General features: G+C 48.4%; 1 long non-coding RNA gene across 1 annotated transcript; it reads right to left on the reverse strand.

The window, feature by feature from the left end:
* Positions 1 to 4,898: 4,898 nt before the first annotated feature.
* LOC144172859 (uncharacterized) lies at positions 4,899 to 8,723 on the reverse strand. Its single transcript, XR_013323123.1, has 2 exons — positions 8,599 to 8,723; positions 4,899 to 5,201 (listed from the first exon to the last, which is right to left on the reverse strand). It is a non-coding gene; the product is annotated as an uncharacterized LOC144172859 (long non-coding RNA).
* Positions 8,724 to 14,334: the final 5,611 nt, after the last annotated feature.

Below are 14,334 nucleotides of genomic sequence, written 5' to 3' on the forward strand. Positions count from 1 at the left end.
TGTTATGCAAATACTACGACGGCATGCGATTCGTCCCAGCGCGCGATGTGTATGGAACACTGAAAGCGAACATTTTAGCTTTACGGCCCTTCGTGTCTGCGCTGCGCATAAACAGTCACCGTACTCATAATACTCCTTCCACTGACAAAAAAATGTCATGGCTTTCTTACTGATAAAATCCATTTCTTGCGACGCTTATTCTCCACGGCTGCCCAAGAAACCTGTACAGAACTGTGGCAGGCTGCCTTTCGCGATTGTGGCAGTCCTTCACGCAGCAGTAGCGGCGCTGCCACTAATTCTTTTCTGCAGCATTTTGATCCTTTCGGACCCTGCAACTTGCAATTAAAACTATGTTTACTTAAAAACTTCCGCCACACAACGTCGAACCGCACGCTGCGCGCGTGTTTTTACGTGCGCTGAACGGCCGGTCGCGACATCCACCGACCCATTGTTGCTAAGCGGCGGCGAGAGATGGCGCTGCAGTCGCGCGCAAACTTCACTGTCTGGTGCCTATATATGTTTAGCCCAACGTGAGGTAACCTTTAAATCGAGCTTAACGACATGTTCAGTTTAAACATCGTACTTATTCTACGTCGAGCTGCCGGCACCGGTTGGCGACGCTGGCTGCAGAGCATGAGGGCCTAACTTTGGCCGGTCGGATGCCCGTGTCGCCAGTTTTCCCTGCTGCACATGAAACTTACAAAAAGCGAGCTATAAACTGTAGAATACGTGAAGCTTCCCAAAAGATGCTTCATGGAAATTGCTATATGAATACCCGTGAAAGTGGGAGAAGTAGGCTAATAGTACTTTCGCCGTAAAGCTGTGCCTTATTTCGTATACTTCATGGTTAATTAGTGAAATTACTGCAGCTTCTTAGATATACATCTCTTTGAAGGCCCGCAAGGCACAGAATGGGAAGGTGGTGGTGGTGGAGGTACCAGTTAGATGGCTCATACCCACTCAGGTGGATTGGCCAGGAAATGGGTGTTTTACCGAAAGAAACTACAGGTTTTGGGGGGAAAGAAAAATATTTAAGTATTGGAATGCATTAGCAGTGGAGGAATAAAAAATAAAAGCGAGGAGATTATAAACATAAATAAAAATAAAAAATACACAATGGCACAAAAATCAGGAAGTAAGTATCACGGCGAGAAAATGTGATAATAGTGCTGGGGTGCTGCCTGCCTTGCGTCCGACGAGGATGCGACATCTTGCGGCGACGGGGCTCCGCGCTGACGACGCGACAGCGGACACTGCGTGAATACATTGGCCTCATCATCGTTTCCTCCTGGACTTCATCCGCGAAGCGCAAAGTTTCATGTTCATTTGATGAACATTCCTCATCATCACCTAATACTCCCTTATCTAAGCCCTGTAGCAAAATAAACGCTATAAAAAAAATGTGCGGTACAGACGAAGCAGTGAGAAAACCGCGTGTAGGTTTGTCAATGGAATGACAGCTAACACGGCAGGTGACCTGATTCTAGAATGAATGGGTGTAACGCACGGCAAAGATCCCCGTGGCATAATCCCAGTACTTTCACCCCGAATGATAAAATCAGTGTCGAAGACAGTGGGAGGTTTAGGTCCGTCCCATTCTGCGGAAAACCTTCGTCGTCGTCGTCGTTATTATAGTTGTTGCCGGGCCTAGAAAATGGTCGTTGCTGTAAAGAGTAAATAAAAAAACACGTGTCATTTGTCATTTGATGGGACTTGAACCTAGGTCTTCAGAGTAGCACCCTGATGCGTTACTACTGATAACAGCATGTTGCCAGCGGTAGAAAGTTGTTGTCGTTGTCGTTGTTCCTTTCTTCGTTCTTCAGGGGACATACCACTGAGGGGATAGGCCAGTAATCGGAAGCTTTTAGGGGCTAATGTTCCCAGTACCCCAAATTTACGAAATTCTGAATCTGGAAAGTATCACTTGTACCTTAGTGCGTGCCTCGCGCTGTAGGAGGAAGAAACGAAATAAGAGAAAGAGATGCAAACAAGGTGTAGCAGGAAAAAAAAACCGGTCGAAGTAATTCGCACAAAAAAAGTAAAGTAAAGAAAGTGACGCAAATAAGATGTACCAGTAAAGAAAAAATATTGAAAAGTATCCCCAGGCTTTTGACTTCAAAGCACGTAAGCAGACGTAAGTGCCCGAGCAATTTTTGCGACTTTCACGCTGTTTAATTCGAGGATCACGGTTCATCAGATGACTGGAGAAAATATTACTGTTGTGGAGACTTGGCGGGGATTTACTTTAGGCCGTGTCTAGAGGGCCGTCCGACGGTACTATAAGAACTCCACTAAAGCGACGTCCAACAGCGTTTCAATGAAAAAATGCCGCGTCTGGCACAACTTGGCCCTTTAATAAGGTAACGTAATGTAAACTAACCTAACATAACCTAACGAGCACACACAATAATTTAAAACAACGAAAATAACCTAAGCCACGCAAATTATAATTTAAACTTAATATGTTAACAAAATAAGGAAGGAAAGTGCGGCACTCGAACCCCCGCCTTAGTAACAGGAATCTGAAATTACCTCCTCTACATTACAACGGAGATACTTATTCCTCCACATTAAAACAGGACACGCTGTGGCCTGTGTCAGGCAAGTCTCAAAAATTTGGATGTCGTCGGACGGAACTCTAGCCATGGCTGGGGCGCTGAGCTGGAGTTCCGTCGGACGGCTTTATAGACACTCCGCTTACTTTAACCTCCTAAACTCGACATCCATAGAGTTTTTACTGCTAGTTTACTTTGTTCAGTGAGCATAAATTCTTTGCGCTACTATTAAAATAGTCTGAGTAATACGCTTATTGGATTTGTAATCTGCACTCCCGTCCAACTTGCCGCAGAGAGAGCAACAACTTTACAAAACGTCGTCCGTCTCGTAGAACAATAGCAAAAATGATGTTTCTGGTAAGAGATATATAGGACGCAAGCGTATTTTCTGCGGCTTGTTCCGGATAATAAGTTCATGAATTATTTCACTTGGTGAAGGGGGATGAGGACTGAAGCTTGAGTTAGGACTATGCGTAGTGTCAAAATTGATGCTACAGAAGAGAAGTGAATTCAAAATGGAGAATGGCAACTTGCTTTGAAGACGGAACCGCTTTCCCGAGAAGCCGCCGGAAACCACTTGGAACGCCAACGAAGAGAGGGCAACGTTGGACAGGGTGGTGCGAACATCGACATTGCCGACACAGGTCGCACAGCCGCAAACCTTAGAGAAACATTTTACCACGTGCAGGAGAATCTGCTGACCTTGATTATGGCGCCACTTGATAAATATTCTACTCAAAATTCCCATCTACGTGATGAGATGAATAAGCTGAAAATGTGAATCCTTTTTATCTTGACAATGGCGCCAATTATTACTAATTTAATTAAGACGCATATATATGCGATGAGACGTATTATCTCGTGGTCGAAATCAATTCTTTGCACTGCATGCAACACTGATGGCGACCGCAGGCTAATAGCACACAGACGCGTTCGTTTTCCACACCCAGCATTTCAAAGATCCGTGACGTTTTAGATGCAAGGCATCTTTACACTCGGCCTGTCCTTCCATCCGGCGTGCATGCGTCCGCAACCCTCCTCCTTTCCCCTCGCCTGCCAGCTGCATTAGCGCGTTCTCCTCGCCATGCCAGCTGCGCGTGAGCGCGCCGTTAGCGCGCGTATGCTACACTCTCTCTCGTTCTCCTCGCCATGCCAGATGTGCGTTAGCGCGCATGCGCGTCTCTCACTCATCACTCTCTCTCGCGGCGCGCTCCTCAGTCGCTCCGTCAGTCGCTCTCGCTGCTACTGCTCCGACTGCTGCTCCACCTGCTGCTCCGATGAGTTGAAATGGACACTAACATGCCTGCTACCGCGTTGGCTGACGCAACCGTAACCAGCTACAGCGAACTGAACCCCGTGAAATGCCTTGCATCACCCCAGGCTTCCCCTCGCGGGAAGATTGAGAGATTTTTTTTTTGTTCATAGGCGTCAAAAATACACGAAACTTTATCAACATAAGCTTTGTTAACACATTGCAGCTGAATTTCAGGATGGATTGCACAGAATTCCAAACATAAGGAACAAATTTCGATTACCACAACGCTCCGCATTGACTCAGCAGTCGAGCCAGATATTGCGAGAGGTTTCCGTAGAAGGTACTGAAAGTTTAGGAGGTAAAACTAGGGTGAAAGATAAAATGTTGCAGGTTTTCTCAGCAAGGCAGTACAAAAATGCAACCGAACACAATCAAAGCATGTTCAAATCTATTTGAAAACCTGAATTTATTGATGCAGCATTTCATTAACGATATAGGATGGTTGGGTGGTTTGTGCTTCAGCAAAATATGGTTCTGCACCAGGGTTCACTGCAGCTCCGCTCGTGCGCAAACACTGGTTGAAGTAGTGAAGGAGGAAGAAGTAAGCTTCCTCGAACGACCGGCCGCCTACCGCCTTTCTTCTCTCCGCCCGCATATTAACAGCCGCTTCGTTTTGACACGGCAGTGGGCTCTCCCGTGAGTTAAAGGGCATTTGTGACGGGGATGAGTGGCCTGCCCTTTTTTGAAATAACCACCGCTTCCCAATAGCGCGGAGACAGTGATCCACGATTCTCACTTTCCAGCATCGGCCAGCCCCTGTACTGCTGGCTCCAAGACGAGACCTGGTTCAATTCAGTCCTGGAGTGCCGCCCCCCTGTTCCCCCCTCCTTGCTGAGTTCTACGGCGAGACCACCAGTGCCAACCGCTGCACCGACAAGCAAGCAGCCGCGTACATCCACCAGCTCTGCCGAACGTTTTAAGGTCTCCCCCGAGGTTTAAGGTGAGTCATCGGGACTTGCAGCGCGAGAACCTGTTGGAGGGGTACTATGGGGAGTCCTAGATTGCTCACTTTGGATGGTCCACGCAGCCCCTTTCCTCGAGGCGGCAGACGATGTGTGGTACCCTGGACTACCTGCCCCCGGAGATGGTGCACGGCAAGGTGTACGACGAGAAACTGGGTCACTGGGCGTCGGCCGTACTGATATTCGGGTATCTTGGCCGGAAAGCCGCCCTTAGAGTCCTTCAACGCTCAGGAGACATACCGCCACGGCGCATCTGCCACGGTGCTGTCCATGTTCCGCCGCACGCTGTGGACCAAGGCCGGAACCTTGACAAGAAGCTGTTCAAGGCAGAGTCTGCTGGCCTGATTTTCCATGACGGATTCAGGATCCCTGGGCAAAAAAAAAAAGAAAAAAAAGAAAAAAAAGAAGAAAAAACGAGGGCAAGACTGTCAAGTTTACATTCTGAGTAAGCGTACATTCCGGCTAGCCTAGTTTCACCTGAATCCGAGGTTCAAGAAAATAGAACACAATGGTTTGATAAGGTCTGGAAGCACTCTATTGGTATAAAATCGAATTACTCACCCCTGAAGGAAAGTAATATTTACTAATCATTGTATGCCTGGCATTCCTCGAGCAACGTTGGCAAATTTTTATCTTTACTGTGATAAGCATGAAGTAACAAGGCACCGGAGTTATATTCATGCAGTTGAGGTACGATTAACCTTCCATGCAGAGTGCATGCACGGTAAAACCCGCCCTGTAAGTGCACAAGTCACACCCATTGATGACATGTGTTCACAGTGGGTGTCTAGCAGTGCTGTAACACGAGACGCAAATAATCTTTGCAACATTAAGGAAAGAAATTTTTCCACCAACGTTTCGTGCCTATTGTTCTGTACTGTTCGAATGTTGGGATGCGCCAGCTACGGGATGACCCGCGGAGGCAGCGTACTTTACTGCCTATAAAGTGTAGTCTAATTGGTCAGTTACAGAGCACGCGCACCGGACTCAAATAATGGGCCCAGGTATTTAAAAGCGTCAGCGAATCCCCCAGTGCGGGTTGTGCTATTCTTTGGGCATGTATCAATTCGCTTTTGAAAACCATCAGTTTATTGTCGGGTAGGCACCAGCCTTTGCCAAAAGTTTGGATTTGAGGTCTTACGTCGTCCTCCAATACTCGCAGCTTGACTTGCAATGAGTACAGTGAGTACCCTTTCGAATGAATACTAGCTCATGACGTGAGAGCTCACAGTGTGGCGTCAGGCATCACGTCCTATATAGGTTAAGGTCAACGTTAGGTAACCTTTAAATTAAGCTTAACGACATGCCAAGAAACGTCGTACTTATTTAACGTGGAGCTGCAGACACCGGTTGACGACGCCGACCTCAGAGCATGAGGTTAGGCCTAACGTTGGCCAGATGCATGCCTGAGTCACCAATTTTCCCTGCTCACATCAAACTTAGCAAAAGCGAGCTATTAACTGTATATCACGCGAGACATCCCAAAAGATGTTCATGAAATAGGCTATAAAAAGTTCCCGCGAAACCAACAGAGGTAGGGTAATATGCTTTAACACTAAAACTGCATCTTCTTTATTAGTGAAATTACTGCAGCTGCTTATACATCAATTTGAAGGCACAGACGGTACCGAATTAACAGGTGGTGGTGTCGGCGGCGGCCCACAGAACTGGCGCATAGCCACTTAGGAGGATTGCCCAAGAAGAGTTTTTTTTTTCCTCATGAAAATGCATCAATGCATCAGAAAGAGAGAGAGAGAGAGAGAGAGAGAGAGAGAGAGAGAGAGAGAGAGAGAGAGAGAGAGAGAGAGAGAGAGAGAGAGAGAGAGAGAGAGAGTAAACGTTTAATAGAGCAAACGGTCACCCGGTGTGGTTGGTTCGCCGTGGCAAAATAGTATAGCAGAAGAAAGGATTTAGTAGGTAGATTAAAGAGAGATAGGAAAAATGGCTGCCCCATTCTGCGGAAAGCCTTCTTCTTCGTAGTCGTTGTTTTTTCAGTTGTCCGGCCGTGAAGATAGCCGCCGCTTAAAGGAGTAAATAAAGAACACATGTGTCGTCCGGTGGGCTGTGAACCCAGGTCTTCACAGTAGTAGCCCAATGAGCTACCACTGATTACTGCCCGCTTGCAGTGGCAGAGGCTCCCACTTCAACTTCCTCCTTTCACCCAGTTTTGGGTATAGTAAAGTTATCATCGTCATCATCACCACCAGCATCCGTCGTTGTTGTTGTTCCTTTCGTTCTGGCACATAGCTACTGAGAGAGTTGGCCAGGATTCGGAAGACTTTAGGGGCTAACGTTCCCCGTTCCCGAAATTCACAAAACTCTGAATCGGAAACGTAACACTTGTACCTCAGTGCGTGCCTCGCCCTGTAAGAGGACGAAAAGAAACAGAAGAAAGAGATTCAAACAAGGTGTAGCAGGAAAGAAACCGGTCTAAATATTTCTCGCCAAAAAAAAAAAAAAAAATAGTGGCCTTCCACTCTCTGTGAAGAAGGATTACCTGCGAAGCTGGACGCAGTCCACGGAGTGCATGAAAAAAAAAAAATACCCTTGTGTTAGTCATTTGCGGCGATGATGATGATGTCCTCAAAGATTTTGGCACGTGCGCACAAGGGGGGATTGACAAGCATTTGAGATCGGGCATACTTTAGTAAAACTTGATGTTGGGTTAGTTGGTTCATTATTTGAGAAAGAATTGGGCGCAAACAATTCGACAGAAGACACAGAAATACCAGACGAGACTAGCGCTCGCTTACAACTGTGTTTATTTTGCAGAAAGCCTAGAAGTATATGTGTCGACGCAACGAATTATCACCCTTATAAGAGATCGAAAAATGCTTGCTCCTTGCCACAGAAACATACCAAGGTGTCGCTGACACATTTATCACCCGTTTTTCTCATATGATAGGCTTCCACTAATTTACGCGCAGTCTGGTCGCAAGTCTGGTCACGGTTGGACTTAGAAAAACTTAATTTATTGATGCAGCAATTCATTAAACAAATAGGATGTTTGGGCGGTTTGGGCTGGGGCAAGATATGGTTCTGCATCGGTGTTGACTGCAGCTCCGCTCGCGCAGAAACATTGGTTGAAGTAGTGAAGGAGGAAGAAGTAAGCTTCCTCGAACGACCGGAAGCCTACCGCCTTTCTTCTCTTCGCCCGCATATTAACAGCCGCTTCGTTTTGACACGGCAGTGGGCTCTCCCGTGAGTTGGAGGGTATTTGTGACGGGGATGAGTGGCCTGCCCTTTTTTGAAATAACCACCGCTTCCCACTAGCGCGGAGAAAGTGACCCACGATTCTTACTTTCCAGCATCGGCCAGCCCTGTACTGCTGGTTCCAAGACGAGACCTGGTTCAATTCAGTCCTGGAGTGCCGCCCCCCTGTTCCCCCCTCCTTGCTGAGTTCTCCGGCGAGACCACCAGTGCCAACCGCTGCACCGACAAGCAAGCAGCCGCGTACATCCACCAGCCCTGCCGAACGTTTTAAGGTCTCCCCCGAGGTTTAAGGTGAGTCATCGGGACTTGCAGCGCGAGAACCTGTTGGAGGGGTACTATGGGGAGGCCTAGATTGCTCACTTTGGATGGTCCACGCAGCCCCTTTCCTCGAGGCGGCAGACGATGTGTGGTACCCTGGACTACCTGCCCCCGGAGATGGTGCACGGCAAGGTGTACGACGAGAAACTGGGTCACTGGGCGTCGGCCGTACCGATATACGGGTATCTTGGCCGGAAAGCCGCCCTTAGAGTCCTTCAACGCTCAGGAGACATACCGCCACGGCGCATCTGCCACGGTGCTGTCCATGTTCCGCCGCACGCTGTGGACCAAGGCCAGAACCTTGTCAAGAAGCTGTTCAAGGCGGAGTCTGCTGAAATGATTTTCCATGACGGAGTCGTGGTCCAGCTGTGGGGTCAAAAGAACGCGGACAAGACCATCAAGTCCAAGGCATACTGAGCCCGGTCATGATTGGGTAGCACGGCTTCACCCGAAGGCTCCGGAGGCTCAAGAAAATATACCATACTGGCAACATATCGTATGGAGTCACTTAGGTTCGATTAAAACGAATCATGATCACTCAAGGGTAGTAATCTCATGTAGCGATGTATGCTTCGCGTACCCTCGGGTTTCTTCGCGTTTCTTCAACAATCACCTTCAAGTGTTTTTGCGATTTAATGTAACTAGTATTAAAAAAAACAAACAACTGATTTTTGGGGAGTGTACGCTCTCTATCCCAAATGAGAGAGCAGCGCTTAAAACATCTTAAACTGAAGCTGTTTTCCTGATAGGGACCCACAACGTTTCAAAGATGAATTTTTAGATTAACCGCCGTTATGGGGCCGAAAGGAATGCTGGCAACCACGAGAGCGAGCCGTGCGGCAGCAAACTTTTAACTGTACGTGAGATGAACATGGGTATCTAAAAACTTGTCCCGCAGCTAGAACAATCATAAACGCTGTCTTTCTTCTTCGGTTATGCGGATTTTGAGTCACAAATTTAACGGACGGAGTTGTTTGTATTCGTACGGTAGTGTGACGTTTCGACACTACATAGCGCGCCCTTTTCAGATTTCAGAACGTTTAGTGTGAAGTTGGAGCTATTTGCTCCAACTTTTAAAGAAATTTTTTGGGGTACCCTACTACAAAAAACGATGGCTTTCTTATGAGATAAAGGCCATGCACTCCACAAAAATCGGTTATGTGCTCTTTAAAGAACAGGAGGACCGAAGTTCTATTTAAAGAGTTGAGGCATATAGTTCACCTGCTCAGGCATCCCAAAGTGGCAGTCAACCTTGTTTGCAAGTACACAGCTCGTCCCATTGATGCACATGCATTAGCCGCGGGCAGCTAGGTATACGGTGAAGGGAAACGCAGATCACCTTAGCTGTCTTATGGGGAAACAATAGTGTAACAGCATCGTTGCTTGCCTATTGTTCTCTAGGGCACAATGGTTCGGCTGCGTCAATCACGGGATATCGTATGAAAGCAACATGCAGTACTGCTTATAAAGTGTAGTCTGTTATACCCCAGCACACATGTTCTCCTTTGTGGGTATGTAACAGTTTGCTCGGCTTCAGAGCACACTCACAAGATCCAGAGTGTAAGCCCATTTGCCCAGATATATTATAAAGCGTTGGCCAATCCTCCACTTCGGAGTGTGCTACTCTTTGGTGGTGTATCCCCTTCTTTAATACCAGCAGCAACGATCGGGTACGCGCGGCCTAGGTCGAACGCTTTAAATTAAGCAAAATTACACCATCTTCCCGAGGGGAACCCTGAGGTGATGCGAAGCATCGCAGAGTTCCAATCCAATCCAATCCAATCCAATCCAATCCAATCCAATCCAATCCAATCCAATCCAAGCCAAGCCAAGCCAAGCCAAGCCAATCGAATCCAATCCAATGCTCCTCGCGAGAGAGTGTTCGCTATCGGAGAGCAGAGGGGGTGAGCGGCGGAGAGCGCAGCTGGGGCGGCGAGGAGAATTGGGAGGGGTGGACGCCGACAACGCCGACAACAACGCCGGATGGATGCAGGGACAAGGCGAGTGAATGAGATGCGTCGCATCTAATAACACATTCCACGCAACTTCACACTCGTCGTACGTAGCTGTACGCCGTTGTACGTAAAACTCAGCTACCAAAGTTACCATATGTTGCTTTATACGGAGGCTGCAGCTGAAATCTGGCGAACAAGCTTAATGAACACAGCAGCAGCATGGCTAGGAATTGGCGCTTGAGTTACCCTCCTGTGTTAATGTATACGAGTGTCGGTACATCAACTACAGTGTCTCGATTTTTTTTTTTTTAGAGAGAGAGAGAGAGAGAGAGAGAGAGAGAGAGAGAGAGAGAGAGAGAGAGAGAGAGAGAGAGAGAGAGAGGAGGAGAGAGAGAGAGAGAGAGAGAGAGAGAGAACTTGAAGCTCAAACTAGTAGAAGGAAGGGGGCGACAGGGAGGAAGTCACCCGGCTTTGCCCGTTAGAAGGCGGCCATGAGCCTCTGGGCCCCATAGCTCCATCTACAGGCAGTTGGACGAGTAGTTGCTGTGATTCGGGGTGAGAGCTGAGCAAGGCCGCCTCCCATTGCTCTTGAGTCCTGATGTTTAATGATCGATTAGGTGAGGGAGGTTTCTGTGAGCGCCGTCTGTCGTCGTTTCTTGTCCCGTCTTTTTGCGCTGTTTTGAATTTCAGTTAGTATCCACCACTAGCCCAAACCACCGTTCTAACGCAGTTTCTGTGGGCATGTCCATATGATATGTTGTAGGGTGGCTTTGTCTGCACACCACTTGCGTCTGTCGGAATATGTGTCTGGGAAATATAGGTTGTAGAGAACGGGGTAGGGGAAGGTGTTTGACTGCATTCATTTCTTCGCAACCGACTGCCATCTGTTGGGGGAGAGCGGGGTGCTGGGTACTTGAGGCGGTTCAGCCTGTAGTGGTGCGTAACCTCCCTGTACGTGACCAGCGTGTCCCTGCTCCCCGTGAATGTAGGCCCGATGTCTCCGTCGAGGTCAGCCTGGTTGCCGAAATCTCGGGCTGCCGCGTGAGCCAGTTCATTCCCCGGCAGGGACGAGTGTGCTGGTGTCCATACAAGGCGAACACGCCTGCATCTGTCGCCAATCAACGCCGAAAGGATTTTGGCCACTGGCAGGGATATTCGTCCCACCTGGAAGTTTCCGGTTGTCATCTTGGAATCAGACATAAAAGAAATGAAGGAAGCTCACACTAACGGGTAAGACTTAAAGGTAGCGAAGCTGCACGCAACCTTCGCAACCATCACGACGGTTTAAGTCCACGATTGCAGCCTATTTGTGTCTTCTTCGCTGCCACAACGGCCTTTACTCCACCATTGTTTGTATAACGGCGAAGAAGAAACAAATCTAAGAATCAGAACGAACGAACGGAATGCGCACACTTGAACTAGGCGCCTGCAGGTGCAATGTTACGCTGTCATGTTTTCTGCGTCGAGCAGAGCGTGTGGTTCCTCTCCCCACAGTCACAGCCGAGTCAGTAAGCCGTTTGACTCTCGCGTACTAACTCACGGTTGTAACCAAGTGGGTGATACCTGTGCTACACGGTCGTTTCAAAGCCTTCGGAACGTTGTTGAAGAGATTATCTATCGAGTGCCCCATTGTAAATAGACAGGGCGCAGTTGGGTGGGGGAGTTCAATTGTCAATTGAAAGATACCGTGTAGCACAGGCATGAGACGACTGACTCCGTTGATCTACCAGACACAGGTTCGAATCCTACTGGTGCCGGTGATTTCTTTTCTTTATACTGTTATACTGAGTTTTGTGAAACACCAGAATCAACGAAGTGCTAATCAGCTTCGCTGTTAACACACCATGAGATTAATCCCGAGAACCAGACATTGTCATAGCGAACAACATGCTCACGAAGCTTGCACTGGTATAAGACACAGCGTCAAAGAATTACGCTGTTGCTACCCGCTGTGTTGTTGGAAGTTACGTGACACTGAAATACTCTGAATTACTCAACTGCGCAAAAACATGAGACCCAACAAGAAAGAAGGTATGTAATGTAATGCCCTCTGGGCTCTTGAGGTATATAAATAAATAGAAATGAATAAATAAAAGAGGAGGGGTGATAGCGAAAAGTGAAGACAAAATGTGGAAACTTAGCCTCGAAGATGCGAACTAACAAGGTCTCCGTAAACAGTCAAGGCTTCGCGGCTCCACGGTAAAAGTTCAATAATGATGCTCGTGTTTTTCCCGAGCACCCACGCGGGAAATGAAGAAAACCCTAACAAGCGGAGTAAGCGGATCGCCTTTTCCCGAGGACGGTGTTAGCAGCTGCTGTCCCGCGGACCTGTCAGGCGTGCCCAGCGTTTTGATTCCCTTCATTTGAATTTCTAAATTCTCCTAGCCGTGCACTAAGGCCCATGTTTGTATTCAATAACGATTTTATTCGTGAACCTGAAGCTCGTCTTCAAATTTCACTTCGTCCTACTGCCTTCAACCAGCGGGTTATTACTTTAGAGGGGAAAAAAAAGGACCACCCGAGAAGGCATGACGGGAGAAAAAAAAAGCGCAAATAAGGGGCCAGAAAAAGCCACGAAAATATCCGCGTTTTTTCTCTCTAGTCATCGGGCAAAAAAAAAAAAAAAAAAAAAGGCTGTCCGTTGTTGCCTTCACCTGGTGCTGCTTGTCGCGATACCGGTGCGCTGTTCGACGGTGACTGTGCGGGTGCTCTCCTAGCCTTGACCCGCGGGTTCCCCTGATTTCGAGGCGGCCATCTGGGATACAACCGAGCATGTAACACCGGCCCCCTCTCGGCCCTCTTTCTTTCCGCTCGTGTGGCTCTCGAGCCCCGCAACCTTGCGTAGGGTTTCGCGGCCCCGAGTCCGGTGGCCTCTGTGCTCCCACTTTCGTCTGGTCACAACGCTGCTTGCCTCAATTCGCGTGCACAACGTTACGTGTGCATTCGTTAGTGGCCGTATCCCACGGCTGGGTTATGCGTGCAACCTTTTCCACATGTGTAAAAGAAAAGGTAAGTTCTTAATTGTTATTTTTTCCACGTCCTTCTCCATCAGTTCGTTGGTTGTGATGTACTCTCCCCACGACGGCCTAGGTGATGCTTTCGGCCTAAAGTAAGGGGTAATTCCAGACATTAAGGGAAAAGCGAAACTTTTGGCGCACTGACACAGCATGTCGCGGAGCTTTCGAAATTGTACTTACCTGTCAATTTATTACCACGCTTACTATACTTCCACCGTATACTGTTAGTGCCAATACCAAACATGATGACCAGGGGCAAACAAAGAAGGCGAGGTGTTCAGGAGCGCGTTTCAGCGAGTGTCAGGGAACAAGTACCGGACAAACTGACGAGCCAACATGTTCAACGCTGTGGTTTGACGACGACAAAGGTGGGAGAGGGGGATCCGGCTTCTTAAAAAATAAGCGGATCGCCCGCTGCTCCGGAGGGAGCACGCCGACAGAAGGAAGGAGGCGGGAGGGAGGCGCCGTGGCACAACCGAAAACGCGGCTGAAAGGAGCGCTATGATGCAAACAGGGTCAGACGCGGGAGTGAGGTTTTACGGGAGATCGTTGGGCGAGAGTCTCAGAAATGCGTGTCAGCCTGGAGTCGAGGGTTCTGGCTCGCGAACCCCGCTGCTGCCTGTGCGTGCATCTGGTGTACACATTCTGTCGTCGCCAGTCAAAGCGGGATCGGTTGCCTGCTTCGCCGAGTCGGTCTCGCTTTCCCCTTCCTTTCTTTATGCCCGCGGTCCTGGTTTCCTTGTTGCTTCGTGTACCCCTCCACCCCCCCCACCCCCCCTTTTCTGCGTTGATATTTTCAGTTCTTTCCTCGAAGAGAGCTGCTTGTGATTCCACCCAGATTAGTTAGTTTTTTTTTATTTTTTAAAACCTGGCGGTGGTGCAAAGTCTGTTACTTTAGCTATTCTCGTTCAGTATGTTTGTGTACAGCTAAAAAGTAGAAAGTATTCGAGGGGAGTCGGATGTAAAAGGGGTCTCGAACGGGAAAGGGGGTCGAGGCTA

This window comes from Haemaphysalis longicornis, unplaced genomic scaffold, assembly GCF_048455015.1.
Source record: "Haemaphysalis longicornis isolate Haplotype H1 unplaced genomic scaffold, Haemaphysalis longicornis Haplotype H1 scaffold_1, whole genome shotgun sequence".
Classification (NCBI taxonomy): domain Eukaryota; kingdom Metazoa; phylum Arthropoda; class Arachnida; order Ixodida; family Ixodidae; genus Haemaphysalis; species Haemaphysalis longicornis.